The following is an 18,497-nucleotide window of genomic DNA, read 5'->3' as shown; positions in this document are numbered from 1 at the left end:
CACGCTCATCATGCTCACTAGACTCACTAGACTCACCATGCTTACAGCACTCCTGCATACAATCCACAGCATTACCATCCCCTGAAAATTGCATCTCAGGAGTGTTTGTCAAATCCACAATACTTCTATCAGTTGAAGCAATGATTAGGTTAGTTATATCAGCACTTACTTTAGATGCTAATGTTTTTCTCCTTACCGCGGGTTTACGCAGCAAAACAGGAAACAAAAAGCACCCGCAGGACCCGCGGCACCAAATACACACAAGAGTCTGAGCCGACTCTGCACCGCTCCGCGGGGGTGATGGGTATTTGAGTATTACAGCTCCGCCTCCTGGCAGCAGGCTGAAGGAAATCTCAAATCCAGGGACAAACAAAATTCACTGTGCCTCGGTACGAGACACACAAGACTCTGTGCCGACTCCGAAGAAAAACTTAACAACTCATGCCGTCCTGTTCGGGTCAAACGTCGAAGTCCGCAGTCCCTGAGTCTTTAACTGCACTTAGACTGCCCAGAGGAAAGAAATAGAAAGGTGGCTTCCTATGGTGATTTCTGCTCTTTGATACACTGACAAAAATATAAATAAAATAGAAAGACAGAGGATCCTTCCCTTCTCTGTGTCACAAACAAATGTCAGAGGTGATTCTGTTACACTATTCACCTCAGTCTTTGAGGCACTTCCGTGTTGCCCCCGATGGAGCAGTTTTTGGCACTGTTTAATAATCAGTGTCAGGACATTAGACACCTAGACAGATAACAGATAACTGGGAGCACACTGTGAGCACTGTTAGCATACTGCCCACCAAAAATGCCAGTTGTAATAATTTGACATGCTCTGACAAAAAGGCATGTGGCAAACCCGTGGAAACTACAGTGCCGCCATTTATGTGTCATAAAAAAAAACACTATTGGGGCGGCCCCCCAGCGCGCGTGAGCACTTTTTACCTATATGCTCTGTGATCCACAGATCACTGGGGTCTTCTGCTTTCCATCTCCATATTATTAGGGCTTACCGCCTGAACGTAAAAGCAGAAGCTGCACCTCCAGCAGCTCCTCCTGCACCTCATTCCCGTACAGCAAATTCTCTGCCCACACCGCGATTCTTTCGAATTTGGGGTTTTACAGCTCCCGGCTCGCGGCTTTCAACTCTCAGTATTTAGGGTCGGCAGAGGGTCTGCAAAGGTGCTCCGGACGGCTCAGACGGCTCAGGACGCAGGCTCATGGCTCACTGCTCACTGCCTCATCACATAAAAATTTCAACTCCTACTTGTAGCCAACATCCATATCTATCAATAGATCCCAAAACAGTGCGGTTCTCCCGTTACAGCGAATTTCGCGCACGGAAACATTTGCAGCGAATTTTCATTTTGAGAAATGTTTACATGTGTAAAATAGATTCAAACTGCTTCCGACTTGGATTTTAAGATTGCAAATGTTTTCTGCTGACTAAATCATTGCTTAAGTTTGTGCATTTCAAAACAGTGTGGTTCTCCCATTATCGCGAATATCGCGCACAGAAAAGTTTGCAGCAAATTTTCATTTTGAGAAATGTTTACACGTGTAAAATAGATTCAAACTGCTTCCGACTTGGATTTTAAGATTGCAAATGTTTTCTGCTGACTAAATCATTGCTTATGTTTGTGCATTTCAAAACAGTGCGGTTCTCCCATTATTGCGAATAGCGCGCACAGAAAAGTATGCCGCAAATTTTCATGTTGAGAAATTCTTACATGTGTAAAATAGATTCAAACTGCTTCTGACTTGGATATTAAGATTGCAAATGATTTCTGCTGACTAAATCATTTCTTAAGTTTGTGTGCAACTGTTCAAAGCAGCTCCCATCGGAATTTACAACAATTTAAGCATTATTCCACACCTTTAGAGTTCTTGCTCAGCCACTTTAAAAGTCATTCTGACAGTTGAAAAGCACACTTTGTTTTTCTCTTTCTGTGTAAGGGGGAGAGGGGGAAGTGAGACACTGTTTGAGCTGTACTATTTCTGAATACCTGCTATCTCCTCACACTTATTTAAATGTGCTTATTGGTGGGTTGAGGGGTGTTGCAGGGGGAATTTCTAACCATTGTTGAAACCAACACAAAAGTATACGTTTCTGTGCTGCATTAGTTTGCTCATAACTTAGCCCCAGTCTATAAAAGACATCATTCTGTGTTCTGTCACCCCATTGGTGATTGTTGTTTACCTATTAAAATATCTGTTGTGATTTTGATCTTAACGAAATAAATAATACCTTTTACAAACCAGCCTGATTTCTGATCCAGCGTGACCCGGGATATTCTTAAATAAGGGGTGTGATATGAGTGGTACATCTTTCAAATAAATGAATCTATGTATCAAATAACTTTATCCATTGCGCTGTACACTAGGCCGGGAGCAGGGTTTATTGCCTGATTGAAATCCTTAACAAATCTGGGGGCTCGAGTCCGGAGTTTGATTGATTGCCACCCGTGCAAGTCTAACACAGCAGTCTAACCTGCAGAGTAATAATACTTTGTGTGGTGTGAGTACTGTGCTACCCTGTTTAAGCGCCCCTAAAATAAATACTCTAGAAATCAGGCCTGTTTGAAAAAGTAAATTTATCCTGAAATAAGCCAGAAGGAAATTAATATTTCCAGAATGGCGACCCCAGTGGAAATCAATATTGCAAGGGAACACCCACTCGCAAATTGTGTGTCAGGGGTGAATGGGTAGAGCAAGATAAGAAAGTTTGGCTGCTGGAAAACAAACAACAAGTCACTGCCACAGACTTAGATACATGGCCAGACCAGGGCCCATTACACCAGGCCCTAAGTGAACTATATATGGCCCCAAAAGTAAAAGAAGTAAAAAATAGCCGCTTACCTGTACATCCACATTGGAGTAATACAGGAAAAATATGCCGAAAGCCTAGATCTGGCAAAGAGGCAAGTACAATCCCTAGAGAAAACCCAAACTGATCTGGACTCTGCAGAGCAAAGGCTACAAAAGAGCCAAGAATCAGAGGGAGAAACCAGACAGTACCTGACAAAAGTAAAGGAAGATCTGGATCTCCTGCAGCAAGAGAAGGCAGAGCAAGATACTAAATTACTGACACTGCAAAAAGAGTGTCAAGAAAGCTTGGATTCTCTACAACAGAGCCAACAAGAGCTAGAGCAGCAATTAAATTATATTAGTACCCGGCGAGAGTGAAGCAGAATGCAACACGCATTCTAATTGGCTCTCGCCGGGTTCTTACCCGGCCGAGAATCCTTCGATTCTCGGCCGGGATTCCAGCTGCCTTGTCCTCGGCGGGGGGCGTGGCAGCCCCTGAGCCAATGAGGAGGCTCGAAGCGGGGCCATCCCGCTCCGAGCCGCCACACGGCTGAGAGGCTGCCTTTGTCCCCCGCGGGGGACTCAGGTAAGATTCTTTTTTGGCCCTCCAGGAGCTTAGTGGAATCAAAATGGATTATGAAAAGCTGTTAGAGCACACCAGGCGGGTGGAGGAGGCTCTGGCAAAGAATAATCAAACCAGTAAGGACCAAACTCAGGAGATGAGTCTCCTGCAGCAAAAATTGGACCAGTACTCCCAATTCAGGCAGGAAGCACAGAAAGACCATGAGGCTCTATGTGAAAAGAATTACAGGCTCCAAAGATAGATAGCCATGCAGGAACAACGCATAGAGACCAGAAAGGCCTTAATAGAGGAACAAAAGGGTCAGATTCTGGCATGTCATCAGGGAGTAGGGGCTGAAAGAGATGAGGTAAGATGGGAGAGAGAAACCCCTGAGCATAACCTCAGGAACCCTGGCATCATGGACTTTAATCCCTTCAATTCCATGGACTCTGCCACCCCCATGTCCACTGGCTCATATGAAACAAGTGCCACAAGGATGGTAGACTTCAACACAATGGGAAATATGGGGCTAATAGATCAGCGCCTCCCAGAAATGGATGGGTGGGCATCTATGTACAGGTACCCAAGTGCTAGGGCCATCTTCTCTGATCAGGGAGACTCCAGTGAGGGGAGAATCAGAGAAATGGATCCTCAGAAATTTCACCTACCTAGAGATCAGTCAGTGAAATAAAAACATATTCCCAGCTAGGACAGTGAGGGGGGTACTCAGCCAATCCTGGGAGCAAGGGAGAGTCAGACGACTCTTCTGAGCACCACAGGTCTCAAGAGACTAGGCCCCCACATTCTGCCAGCCATTCCCAGGCAGGCAGAATCAGGGAAAGCCTAGAAGATTCAGACAGCCACCTCTGGTAGCAGTGCCTCTGAGTCAGAGGATGAGTGGACCAGGGTGACCAGAACTAAAAAGGCCAGCAAAGTTAAGAGAGCTTTACTCAAAGACTCCCTGAAGCTATTAGGAGCGTCATCACGCCCTACCACAAAAATGCCAAATATTCAGTTTGGGAGCACCTTGATTTGTTTGAGCAAATGATGAAGACTTTCCACCTGAAGGACAGCCAAAGCTGTATTCAGTATGTAAAGTGGACATTTTCACCTGAGTACTCCAGCTTCTTTGTGGGGCTGGAGGATCAGAACCATTCAAGATGTTCCACCTATAGAGCGGCCATCCTGAAGCATTTTTCTTTTAATAGAAACCCTCAAGAGGCCCGCAAGGCAGCCTACAAGCTGCAATGTGGGGAAGACCAAGCCCCACACAAATTTGTCCAAGAATTTAAACGTGCCTTTGCGCAGACCACCAGGAGGGTGCACACTGACAGCAGGGAATTTCTCAATACCTTCTTTCATGCACTCCCTAAATACATTATGACCCAGCTAGTGAGGTACTTTCACGAGAAAAGCTCAGTAGACTGTGTCATTGACCAAGCAACGCACATCTACGAAGTGCAGAAGCCACTAGAAAGCAAAAATACTAACAAAATCCCAAAACCAATCAACACCCCTGCTGCAGCTAAGGTGGTGGAGGTGAAGGTTGCCCCCATCTTATATCTGGAGATGGGGGGGCCTAAAAACATTCCTGTGCAGAATCCTACCAACCCCAGACCCAGAAGGCCCTCAGGCCAATCCCAAACAGGGAGTCAGGGAGTTAACCCCACAAAATTGGCCCCCTAACTCCCCTGACTACATCAGCCCCCGTTACAAGGGCAACAGACCCATCCTGGGCTATGTGTGGACTCCTCCAGCCCAAGGGGGGGGATACAACCAGGCAGCTGCCAACCCAGAGAACTTCCCACCACACTTTCCCCAGGAGGGCAGTAATCCCCCAAATGCCGGGCCAAGTTTCTTTCCCTGGTACCCACCAAACCTCAACCCTCAAAACAACCTTTCTTTCTTTCCCCACTTTCCTGAGCCCAGACAGCCCAACCCGGGAGAGGGGAGGCCAAGGGTGGGGGGTCCCAAAACAATCCTAACCAGGGGTCTTATGGGAGAAGGGACAGCTACCCTTCCCGTGATCAATCAAGGGTAGATCAGAGGACTTCGTACCAGCCAGAGCAGGTGTCCCAACTGGAGCGCCAGGTCCAGAACATGCACAGGATCTGGGTCGCATGCTGAGGGCTCAACAGAACCCTCAGATGAGCATGGCGACTCAGAGCTCCTCAAATCAAGGGTCTGGTGCTTCAAAACAATGACGGGGGAAGAACCCCGACAACCCACTGGTTCCCAGGGAGGAGGCACAAGGGGAAGAGGGGTTTAAAGCCTTAAAGGAAGCTTCCTTCCCCGCTTGTGAAAAGCCCCTGGAAACCCAAGAACCGGAACCAGAATCTCCTGCCCCCGATAGTCTGCAACCTAAGCAACAGAGGGCGGGTAGGAGAAATAAAGAGCCTAAAAAGGCACATTTTGTGGAGGAGGTGCGAATCTTCCAATTTGAAGGAGAGAGGTCATCAGAGGATTCTAGGAAAAGGATCTTCTCTTCAGGGATGGGGGATCTCCTCCCAAAGAAAAATTGGTCCCAAGAGATCCTGGTCAAGACGGGGTAGATGTGGGGACTGAGTTTAAACTGCCCATTGTTGAACCCCAGCATGACCAGCAAGAAAATCACCCTGTTCAAAGCAATTCTGATGACTGCCTCCAAAAAGGGGGGGCAGCCTAGAATCAGAACCAGGGGAACCCAAAACTCCCCCCATGTTCAACTATCCTGTTTTCTTTGCAAGTCCCCAAGATCCCACACAGGATCATGCCCAAACCTATTCTGGGGACTACCTCCAGAAAAGGGGGGGTGGCCTGGAATTAGAGGAAGAAGAGTCCCTAGCTCCCCAAAACCCTTCTAAGGACTGTCTCCAACAAGGGGGGGGCAGCCCTGAATCAGAAAGGGAGGAGTCTGAGACTCCTCAAATCACTGAGTATGATACTAGGTGCTCAGATACCCAAATTATCCCACTCCATTCTGGGGACCGCCCCCTAGGAGATGGGAGCAACCCAGAACCAGCCCAAGAGGAACCCCAAACCTCACCAACCACTTCTGTTGACTGCCTCCAGAAAGGGGGGGGAGGGGCAGCCCAGAAACAGAACAAGGGGAGCCTGTGACTCCCCAAATAGCGTTGTGTCAAAATGTTGTGCCAGATTCAGCAACTCTGACACCTTCTCTTGACCCAACTATCCCGATGTGAGAGTCAAAAATAAGCAAATTGACCATCAAGCTTGCCCAGAGCACCCATTACCTTTGCCCCTTGAAGGAGAACGAAGGTAGATTCTACGCCTCCATCCAGGTGCAAGGGCAATGTGCAATTCCAGTACTGGTGGATACTGGATCCCAAGCCATCTTGCTGTCAAAGAGGGTCTCTGAGCAGCTAAATTCGGGAAGGGGGAGATATACCAAATCCCTCTCATGCCTCTTCCTGGACAGCTCCAGAACTTTGACGGGAAACAAATTCCTTTTGAAGCGTCTGCAGAGCTGGAAATTAAAATTGGGCGACACAAAATTAAGCACCCGGTCTTGGTTCTGGTGCCAGAGGGAACCCCCTGTCTAATAGGGAATGACATCCTCCGCAGACTGTCTCCCCTCATAGATTGTGTCAACAAAGTCCTCTGGACGCAGACCCACAGGCCAATTAAATTAAAGCAAAGCGTCAACCATGTGAGTCTAAATGGCACATGGTTGAGCAAAAACTGGACATAGTTAGGTTCTACTTTCAGAACAATGATACACCCCACGTCACCGTCATAGCTATGGGACCACCAAACTGTGAAGTGAACTCTTCTCCATTTCTGCAAATCAGCCTCCCTTCCAGTCTCAAGTGGCATTCCACCCTGGATGGAGATACCTTGAAATGTTATACTAATGTACCATCCGAAAATCCCAATTTCTAAGCCAAAATTGACATCAGATCAGCACAGAACTAATCTGGCATTCTGAAAAAGGGTGAACAGCGCTTCCTCCCGATTCAGTTAAATGACAGGAAGGAGTCTGTCCTCGTCTGAGTTGACTTGAATAGCGAAGAAAGCTTCATCAGCGAAGCACTATTCAAAAAACTCCCAAAACACCAGACCCTACCCGCCGTAGAGTCAGTGCAGCAATGGGTAAGGGATCTGGAACCACCCCGCTCCAAACATCCTCTGCGTAGCAGTTGTATGATCAACATTTCTAGGAATAACAAAAGCATAATAGATACTTGTTGGGTTGTGCAAGGTGTTCCTTCCAACTTTTTATGAGCCGGGACCTCCTCAACCAACTTGATATTAATTTGGACCCGAGTTATTAATGGAATTTCAGAAATGGAGGAGAGGTGACCATCCCAGGACTCACCTACAGAATCTGCATCTCCAAGGGCAGTTTGGCAGAAGGGGAAGACAAGTGGGTTCACATAAACCAGCTGAAGAGTTGCCATCCCAGGCATACTTTGCGGCGAATAGAGGAGCCAACCGGAAACCCAGAGGGGGAAAATCTAGAAACCTAGAAGAATCACTACAGGTTCACCATGTATGTGCAAGAAGAGTGTTAAGACCAGTAGTAAACATAGATGGGGAATATTGTAAATTGTATCAATGCATGCATCTGCCCCACTACACCCTCGGGAGTAGTAGTGGGGACATTTCCATAACCATGCTATGTTCTGTTTTCTAGCATTGGAACTAAGAATCATCTAATCACCAAGGAGGACCACTAAGGGACCAGGAGGAAAGACCAAAGGAGCCCGGAGTGCCTCTCCATACTCCCAACCAGAACCAGCAATACTCCTGGCTAGAGCCGACGAGGAGAACGGGTCGCCTCCGGCACTGACAGGAGAAGCAGCTGACTTTCTCCACATGGACCAAAGAAAAGAACATCCCAATCTTCCGACTTTCCATTGACGGGCGGTCAAAATCAAGTCAGGAGGGGGGCTCTGTGGGATGTATTGACCCACTTTTGCTCTGCTATGGTGCATCACTCTGTTATGGTGGTGCCAGAAACAGCAAAATGGCCGCCAAACCCTTGTGCGCGCTAAAACCCCTGAAAATCATGCTTTTCAACACACAAAAATATGGCTGCCCAATCTGCCACGCATGTTGTCAGTGGTGGGACCGAGCTCTCACTACTGAAAGGTGTCACTGGGCTCCACAACAACTGAAAGGGGAGTGCCGAAGAAAAAAGCAGTGCTTTGCTAAATGAAACTCCAATATTGCTTTAAATCACCTTTTCTTTGCTACTGAAACTTCAGAATGCCGGTACAGAACACCTTCCAAATATTCGAAATTCTCGCTGGGTGCTACAATTCACTTAGTTTAAGGAATAACTGTGAATTTACAAGGTCCTGAAAGGTAAAGAGCATAAAGAGATCTTCACAGCAAAAGTGGCCTGCCTCTGGATCTGTAAAAAAATCTCTGCGCAGCAGAGAGCTACCTGTGATGACAGCTGTCAGGGGCCTTCCTGATTAAACTTTAACATGTTATGAACTAAAAGTCAAATGTTTGCAATATAAGAAGCCTGTTACTGATAGTAACCGATAGTGCAGTTGTTTTTGATCCCATAGGTTAAACTCTTGAATGAGAATTCTATCTTTTATTTGATACAACAAGTTTGTTTTGTGCTAAGGAAAAGCCAAAAGAATTTAACAATTAAATTAAACCTGGCTGAGCTGCAAGAACTGGAAAGGCAGGTTTTTTTTTCCCAGCGGGAGGGCCTTCCTCTCAGCTGAAACTCACGGGGAGGTGCTAATTGCTGGTTAGCCCAGGACTAAACAATGGACATCCTCCAGCCCAGGAAATTGGAAGTGTGAAAAGGGGTCATAAATGGCCTCTGGAAGGAGCAAGCAAGGAAGGGGATGCCTTGGGCTCCCACGAGAGACAAAGGGGTGGAACCAAGCGGCCATCTGTTGCTGTAACTGAACAAAGAACACATTTTAAAAGACTTATAACTTGCTATCCAAAATGGTGAACAATATAAAAATGACAGTGCTGTTAAATTTCTGGCTACACGTGTGAAGAGGCGACAGAATGTTCTGACATGTTCTGGACAGGAATGGCAAGATATGTGATTTTACACAAAATATATGATGGTTAGAATTGTGAAAATGTACACGCATGTCCCCATGTTAAACATGCATATTTGTGGAAATTTGCAGAAAATCGGAAAGTGTGTTCATAGCAAAAAGGGCAAAGATCTGTTGAAAGGGGAGGCAAGATCCTACCACTGCAGGGTTTTGAGGAATAGCTGCTATGTAAAATATGGCATCTTTATGCGTGATTTGTATAAAGGTGACCAATGTTGAAATGTACATTTAATATCAAATCAGACTTGGAGACCAATGGCTAAAGGGAGGTCTCTGAGGATTGTAAAGCAAACCATAAAACCTGATATCACCCAGCCTTGAGCCAATCACTCAAATTGCAAGGCGGAGATGAAGTATTGACCCTATCCCAGCTCAAAGGGGCAAGCTTAGGTAAGCCGGCCCACACACACCCTTTATGACGTCATTTTATAGCATAAATAGAGAAAGCTGACCAGACATAGAGAGACAGATCCACTCACCCTCCTGATGCTGGTGGAGCACCCTGCTTCTGAAATCTACATCTTCCTTGTTCCAGACTCCAGAAACTTGGCAAAGCAAAGGCCTATTGCATAGCTGAACCATCCTCAGCTAGGCCTCAAATTCTAGAACAGAACCCCAAAAGTCTAGCGGAAGCATCATAATACAGCTGGACTGTGCTGTTTCTGCTTACCTGTTGAATTGAAATATCCTCAGAACCAAGAAGGGCAGATCCCGTCCAGTCCTGTGCTGTTTCTGCTTACCTGTTGAATTGAAATATCCTCAGAACCAAGAAGGGCAGATCCCGTCCAGTCCTGTGCCGTGCTGTGACCAGGGCGCCTTGCTGACCTTGTCCAGTCCAATGTGCCCAGCTGTCAGTGCCTGATAGGTCCAGAATCCTGATGGTCCAAAATCTTAAATCCATTTTGTTTTGTGAGTATTAACAGAAAGCTAGAAATTGTTGATTCCGTGCATTATCTTGTCCCCTCCTAACCTCTGAACTATCCTTACTTCCATAATCAGTAAGATTGTCTAAATTTGTATTGAAATCTTATTCTGTCTATCTGTAAAAGCATCTTTTTCCTAGTCATTTGTCACCTTGATCTATTAATTTAATTCGAGTGACCAGCCTAGCGCTCCAAGGTGGACAGCGAAGAACCACGACTGAGTCGTGAATCACTCTTGATTCTTACCTGTGACGTCCTGGTGGCTTAGCTTGGATGCTCTAGTCCATAGCCAATATTTTCTGATTTTAAAACTAAAGCCTCTTTCCATTCTCTTGCCTATGTCGCAAAAACGACCTTTACTAAAATCGCTATAGCTCCCTCAGTTTTTGTGATAGAAACAAAATTCCAACTCCTACTTGTAGCTAACATCCATATCTATCCATAGAGCCCAAAACAGTGTGGTTCTCCCATTATCGCGAATATCGCACACGGAAAGGTTTGCCACGAATGTTCATTTTGAGAAACTTTGAGAAATTTTTACACGTGTACACGCGTAAAATAGATTCAAACTGCTTCCGACTTGGATTTTAAGATTGCAAATGTTTTCTGCTGACTAAATCATTGGTTATGTTTGAGTGCAACTGTTCCAAGTGGCTCCCATAGGAATTTACAACAATTTACAACAATTTAAGCATTTTTCCACACCTTTAGAGTTCTTGCTGAGCCACTTTAAACAGTTGAAAAGCCCACTTCGTTTTTCTCTATCTTTGTAAGAGGGAAAGGGAAGTGTGACACTGTTTAAGCAGTACTATTTCTGAAAACCTGCTATCTCCTCACATTTATTTAAATTTGCTTATTGGTGGATTGAGGAGTTTGCAGGGGGAATTTGTAACCATTGTGCTATCTGATCTGAAACCAACACAAAAGTATTAGTTTCTGTGCTGCATTTGTTTGCTCATAACCTAGTCCCAGTGTATTAAAGACATCATTCTGTGTTCTGTCACGCCATTAGTGATTGTTGTTTACCACCCACTCATTACCACAACACACATTGTTGGCCACCCACTCCTCATGGTACTTCATAATTTTCTCCCAATACAAATGGAGGGCCATACACATATGCTCCAATAGAGTCGACGGGTCCATTTTGGTTTCGCTTACTCGCTCGTAATGTCTTTAATCAACCAAGGCTCTGATCGAGCGATGCCTTAACACCCCTTGCCATTTCTGTATCCCCTTCCTCACTCACCACTCTTCACACAAACACCTTGTTTCACCACACTTCCATAATCCACACACTCTCACACTAACCATACGCACCTTACTGTCATTCAACAAAATTATATATCTAAGAAATCTTGACCCCTCCTCGGTCCGGACCACCACAATAAAAACACACAATAAACAACTATTTGTCTTCACGCACTCTTTATATCAGGGAAGGGATGTCAGGCCCTCTCTTTAGACTGGGTCTCTAACCGTATTCCACTTTTCTCCTTAGTTCTGAAGTGCTGCCTTCTCCCCCCAATTGGCGATGATCTTGTTACTCTCTTATTCTTTTACCTATTATAATTAAAAACATATATAATGCCACGTGGTCTTTCCAGTCCACATACACCTCCCATCAACACACACACACATTCCTCAACACCCTCACAAACCTTCCCCTTATTGTTTTCTCTGGCAAAGGTGTACTTACATCTACACAGTTTCCCAAGCTCCTCCGTCACGGTGTCCCATCAGTGGCCTGCAAAATCCGGGAGCAGCACTGGGCTCCAGAGAGCAGACAGGAATTCAGGCAACACAGCTCCTGTAAACTTTTCCAGTTTGTGCACAGGGGACTGGTCTCTGCAGGTGGGCGTGGCTCCTCTGGATGTGTGGCCAGGAATCCTCTGTCACCAAGGAGGGGTTGAGATTACGTCAAGATTACCAAATTTGTAATGCAAGACCCCCAGAGAACCAAACAAAAAACACTCCTCTAGTGCATCCCTGTGCAAGGAAAATAAGATTTATTTTGTGTACAAAAAGGAAAAAAAGTATCAGAAGGTCCTGTAGAACCAAACTGACACAGATCTCGTTGTTGTTTCAAAGCAAGTTCAGGGTTTTTAAGGAACAAAAGCATCACTCATGGAGTGAACAATATACAGTGCTGTCCCCCCACCCTCATTGGCTACCACCTATATACATACAACCAGTCCCCTATAGTCCCTTGACCGATTGGCCACATCCTAATCTACCCCATCCCTCGAACATGTGGTCTACCATTCCATCACTGTGGTTCCCAGCTACTGGATTGGCGAGTTTACGTGGAATGTTAGCTGTACCATCGTCCTAGTGACATGGTGTGCACCTAAACGTTGGCATGAGATAGGCGAACAACTCTGAGGTCAAATTGGCCCTTTGAAATAATAGTGTGCTCCTCTTGATACCAGACACATAGGTGCTGGCATAACCTCTTGCTCCTCATATCACAAATCATGGGATATTCTGCTCCTCTCTCCTCACTTATCAGTTGCATGCTTGCGATAAACGCCCTTGCTCTCTCAAGGACCACATTAATCGGCCCAATTATGAGGGATTTACGTACTCTATTTCCCATCCGTCTGACAGTTCAAATAGGACTGCCATTGTCCCAGGGGGCGCCAGTGCCCTAAATCTAAACCAAGCAGGTTGGCAGCTGGAGACCTCTGCCCAGGCTCTCATGGGTTTGTCCTTCAAGGAAGAGCGCAGCATTATTTTTGCTCTGCCACTATTCTCAGATTAATTTTATTTATTGAATTTAGGAAGCGCCTTTTGCCAAAAGCACTATTACAAAAACAGTTCAATGTACATGATAATGCAAAAAACAGTTACAAAAGAAGGAGATGGAGAAAAGCAGAAAGTCACTAAGTAGTAAGAATGGAGAAAAGAGGAGCTTTCAGGTTAGATTGCAAAATACAAAGAGACCAAGAAGTGCGGATAGAGAGAGGGAGAGAAATGCAGTGTATAGGTGCTAAGAGGACCAGAAATGGTAAGAAGCACAGGGGGATTCGGGGACAGTGAGAAGCAGCAGATTCTGTGAGGGAGAATGGAAAGAGACTAGCTTTACTTCTCGGGATTGGGAAAGAGAAAATGATTGAGCTTCTTCATTATGCCACGCTGCTACATCTTCAACAGGGAATACAAAATAATTTGCCTCCCTTCCAATATGGCGACACGTCAGTATTTCCCGCACTCCGGTCCTGTGTCTACATCATCATCGTTGCACATTATATTTCACTCCTACTACACAATATGGCCCAGGCCCTGTACCTGGGCCTACCTAAGCCTCTTTAACTACTAAATAGATGTGTTGTTCCTGTCTGCTCTCCCGAACCGCCTGCAGGCACACACCTTCACTTTCGTGTGCCCTATTCGATTTTTATTAACCTGAATCGTTTGGCCGTGTATGGGAGCTGCAGGTGTATCCCAACACTGGACGAAAGTACTGTCTTGAGGGAACATGTCTTTGTGTTGCTGGGCAATGTGTGCAGTGGTGATGATCTAGAAGATGTATTGTCTACAGGGCAATGTACTGTAGTGGCATTTTCCAAAAGACTTTCACATCAATGGACATTACAAACTTGTAGAGTAATAGAATGAATTTACAGGGGAAACGGGTTCCATGGCAAAAGTCAAGTACGCAATATCAACGGACAATGCTCAAGATTACTCTGAAACCCCCAAAAATGAAGTTGCATATACTTCATTGATCTCACTTGTTTTGTTAACCTATTGTTTTAGCGTATCATCATTTCTTGCTTTAGCTCCTATGGTAATTTGTTTTGTTCTCTTTCATTTTTTTGTTTTTAAGGGAAAGGTTTGTGTGTCACACCGGGCACTGGTAACTGAGCTATACATTCTTTCCACATCACATAGGAACAGTGAAGAATACACCAGGCTCACCAACATGTCTTCCCTTAGTAGGCACACCAGTTCTGAAGGGGCCACATGAAAGAAAGGCTTCAGCATGTAATACTTTTGGTCCACGGTCCTATCTTTGGCATAGAAGACACGTTTTGCTGTTATGGCATTGCTTGTATTTTGAAGACTGCAGTGTACTCAAAATGCGGCCTGACTTATGACAGCAGGAGATGTAACTGACAACTTTGTACTCTATGAATATGGGAAAATTGTTTTAAATTAGCAAATTACTCCAATGCTTATGCCAGGGAAAGCTGGTTAATCATCATGTGCCAGCTGAGAGACGCAGGAACCCACTTTGTGGGACTGCTGTTGGTGCTGTGAAGTCCTATCGTCCTGCTCACATGGCAGGCGTCCATGGCGCTTTGCTGATCTTTTCTCTCATCCTCCACAACATCACCTCAATTTATTCCGCGAGTTGAAGAGAGACAAGATGAAATGTGAAGTTCTTCTTTTCAGTGCAACTCAGTAATGACACTCCTTCCAAGGAGCCTCCAGGCCCTGTAGAAGATCTTGAGAGTCTTGTTTTTCTAGAGGATTCAGCAAGGGTTTGATGTCAAAGAATATTTCTGGGGAAAACCCTGAGGTTAGGGCTAAGTCTGGAGGCATCTCTGGGGGTCCTAATGTAGCAAATACATGCTCCCTGAGCCATCTAAAACATCATATGAGAACAGGTTATTCTTATAATTTCTGGCCTTAATGCAGTCCTTAGACATTTGGAGATATTTTAAGGACATTTTCATGGACATGCTGCCTGAAGGTCCGGAGGTCCGTACATCTCTTATGACTCCTATTCTTGCAGAGTCTCTTGTGGCTCATCAATTCTGAACATGCATTTGTCTCTTACAGCTCCTGTGGCTCCTACAGATCCATTGACTTCATACCTCCCTATATTGGACTTTCCAACTACTACGGCCACCACGGCCCCCTCCAGGGAACCCACAGGGTACTATAAACACACCACCCACTGAGATACCAGACTTTAATGAGAGGACAGAAATGAATTTGTCAAGGAGTGGCTCTAGGCATCTGTCATCCCATTTATGGATGAATTTCAAGGCACAGCACCCAAGGCTCCCTACTCAGCGTGGTATTTTTTTGGTGGTCTTACCATTGCAAAGATCAGAAAGGTTGAATGTCCCTGTGCAGAAAAATATTCACCTTTCTAAACCTCTGGGAGACACCCTAACCTTTGATCAGAAATGCCCCTTGGAATCTGGCAATTACTCACCCAACCTATAACATATTCAGAACATGCTGAGGCATACAAATCCAGTCTGTATTTATTTATTTATTTCATTTGTAAAGTGCACATAAAAACAGAAGGCATTGAGGCGCTGTTGCACATACAAGTCAAGAACAGATAAGTTGAACATAGTCAGACATTGCGGTGGGGTGGAACAACAGGGAGAGGTAGGTATGGTTACAATAGGTTGCACAGTGAAAGTGTTACATGGCTGGTCATTCTGAATGAGAGAGGGTGGGGAGAACAAGGGTGGTTGGCTGAGTGGAGGGGGGATTAGGAGAAGATTTTGAGGGCTTTGCAAAAGACCCAGAAGGATTTCTCAGCTGTGAGGGAGGGGGGAAGGTCGTTCCAAAGTTTGGCTGCGCAGTAGGGGAAGCTAGATCCTCCTGCTCTGCACCTTCTCACTTTAGGCACAATCAGTCTGTCTGAGTAGGAGGTCCTGGTAGCTTGGGTGTACTGGGCTTTCTTAATTTTTTGTGTGAGGTAGGGAGGTGCTGTGCTAGTGAGGCACTTGTGTGCAATGGAGAATGTTTTCAAATGGATCCGTTCCTGAATGGGCAGCCAGTGAGCTTCCCTTGTAGCATTGGAAATGTGTTCACGTTTAGAGATGTTTAGAGCAGCTCTCAGGGCATTGTTTTGAATTGTTTGTAGTTTTCTGATATTGCTAGTGGACGTGTCTGTAAAGAGGATGTTACAGTTGTCTAACTTTGAACCAATGAGTAAGAAAGAGTCTGGCTGCGTTAAGGACTTTAGTTGCATAAGCTGCAGAGGAAGCGATGGCGCTCACTTGTCTAGAATGGGCTAGAGAGGCGTCAATGTAGACGCTGAATGTGTGTACTGATGGTGAGACTGGGATATCACACTGGTCAATTTGGAAGGAGGTGTACTGTGAACTAAGAGATTTACTGGCATGTGGCGAGCCGACAATGAGAATTTCAGTCTGATCACTGTTTAGACAGAGGTGGTTCGCTGACATCCATGCCTGGATGGTGTAGTATATGTTGTTTAGAGTATTGGAATCTTCTGGGTAGTTGACGAAGAGTTGGATAAGGATTTGCGTGTCATTGGTATAGTTGGTGTAGGCTATGCCGAGTGAGTCTAAGATGATGAAGAGGGGTCTAGTGAAGATGTTGTAAAGGGTGAGGGCGATGCAGGAGCCTTGGGGGACACCACAGGTGATGGGGAAGGAGAGGCATTGGCAGTTTCAGAGAAGACTCTCATGACTCTGCCTTCCAGAAAGCAGGGAATCCAGGAAATGGCAGGAGGGGAAACGTTTGCATGGGTGGAGGGGTACTGGCAGAGGATTTGGTGGTTCACTAGATCAAAAGGTGCGGATAGATCTAAGAGGAGGAGCAGAACACAATTTCCTTTGTCCCTAATCTCATCTAGCTGGGTCTTGAGGTCTAGTAGAGCTGATTCCGTTCCATGGCCAGAGCGCAAATCAGATTGGTGCGTCACTAGGATTTTATTGTCCGCCAACTATTTCTGAATATGCAGGTAGGCAGCACAGTCTTCATTTTTTAGAAGGAAGGGGACTGTAGTAATTGGTCAGGATGGTTGGGTCTAATGTGTTTTTTTTTTAGAAAGTGGGAAAACCCAGGCTTCTTTGAGCCTCTCTGGTACGGTGCTATAGCGAAGGAGGTGTTAATGAAGGCATTGATGATGGGGGTGAGCACATCAGCACAATCTTTAATGAGAGAGGCAGGGCAAATATCACCTTTATATTTAGAGGGTTTCAGGACCCGGATTAGCTTAGTAACTTCGCATTTGGTGAGGTCTGTGAAGGTGAAGGGTTTGTTGGAGGGTGTGGGGAGGGGAGGAGTTGACTTGGAATTGGTAGTTGCGTGGTTGTCTGGGAATGTGGCTAGTTGAAGGAGAATTTTTGATTTAGGGAGTCGATTTTGCCTAAGAGTGCATCCTGGATGTCAGAGCACCATGTCCGTTTTTGGTGATGATGGTGGGTGGTGAGATGGGAGATTCTAGTTCCCTGTAAATGTTGAATATGTCTTTTGAGTTGGAAGACGCGTTGCTTATTCTAGCATTAAAAGAGATAGATTTGTCTGTGATAATGGCTGTCTTGTATTCTTTGGCAATAGTTCTGAACTCATTTTTTAGAAGGTTGGATGGGTCCTTTTGCCAAGCGAGTTGGGCTTGGCGCTTCCTTGTGCGGATGACCATGAGGTTGGCGTGAACCAGGAATTTTGGTGTCTTACTGTCTTGGCATTGTATGGGCTATGAGAGCTAGGATGTTCATAGCTTTGGAGAGGGTATCACCAGTAGATGCACCATTTGCTCCTACGATAAGTCCAAGAAATATTCTCCCTAACAGCCCTCCTCGATAGCACAAATAAAAATGGTAAGATAGCTCACGTGGTGCCCAGCCACAAGCATAAGTTCTGTGAAGCAACTGAGGATTTTGAAACAAAGGGATGCAGTAGCATTGTTCAATATTACGTAAACAATGTGTAGGATGTTTTAATAAAGTGACATTTATTTCAGGAAAATCTTCCACCCACCCCAAATCAGTCGCCCAATATTTTTATTTATTTAATCAAGTTCTTTTATGAACATGGTGCACCCAATTTAACAGTATTGATTCCCTAAAGTTTTAACTGCCCCTCTACTTCCCCTTTACTGCAAATAGATGCCTCCCCCTTTTTAATGGACCAACAGCAGATAGAAAACTCATTTTAAACAAGCTACTTCTTTCCCGCATGTGAATCACTTGTAAAATGGAAAATGTATTTTCAACGTGTATGTTTGCTAAATTTCCTCAAGTGGTATTTCCCTTTCATTAACCTGAAAAAATGTACATTTTTAATGGACAACTTAAAAGCAAGAAGATGGGTTGCGAAAGATCACCCTTTCTCTTTTGTCTCGATCAATACAGCACTAATAACGGGAGTCTGCTCAGTGGTGCACCCAAGGAATGACTTCAATTACATTATTTTTCTAGCTATTGTGACGATTCACAAGGT

The sequence above is a fragment of the Ambystoma mexicanum genome, chromosome 6q (assembly GCF_040938575.1).
Source record: "Ambystoma mexicanum isolate Mex_15411 chromosome 6q, UKY_AmexF1_1, whole genome shotgun sequence".
Lineage (NCBI taxonomy): Eukaryota > Metazoa > Chordata > Amphibia > Caudata > Ambystomatidae > Ambystoma > Ambystoma mexicanum.
Note: the sequence above shows the minus strand (reverse complement) of the source record.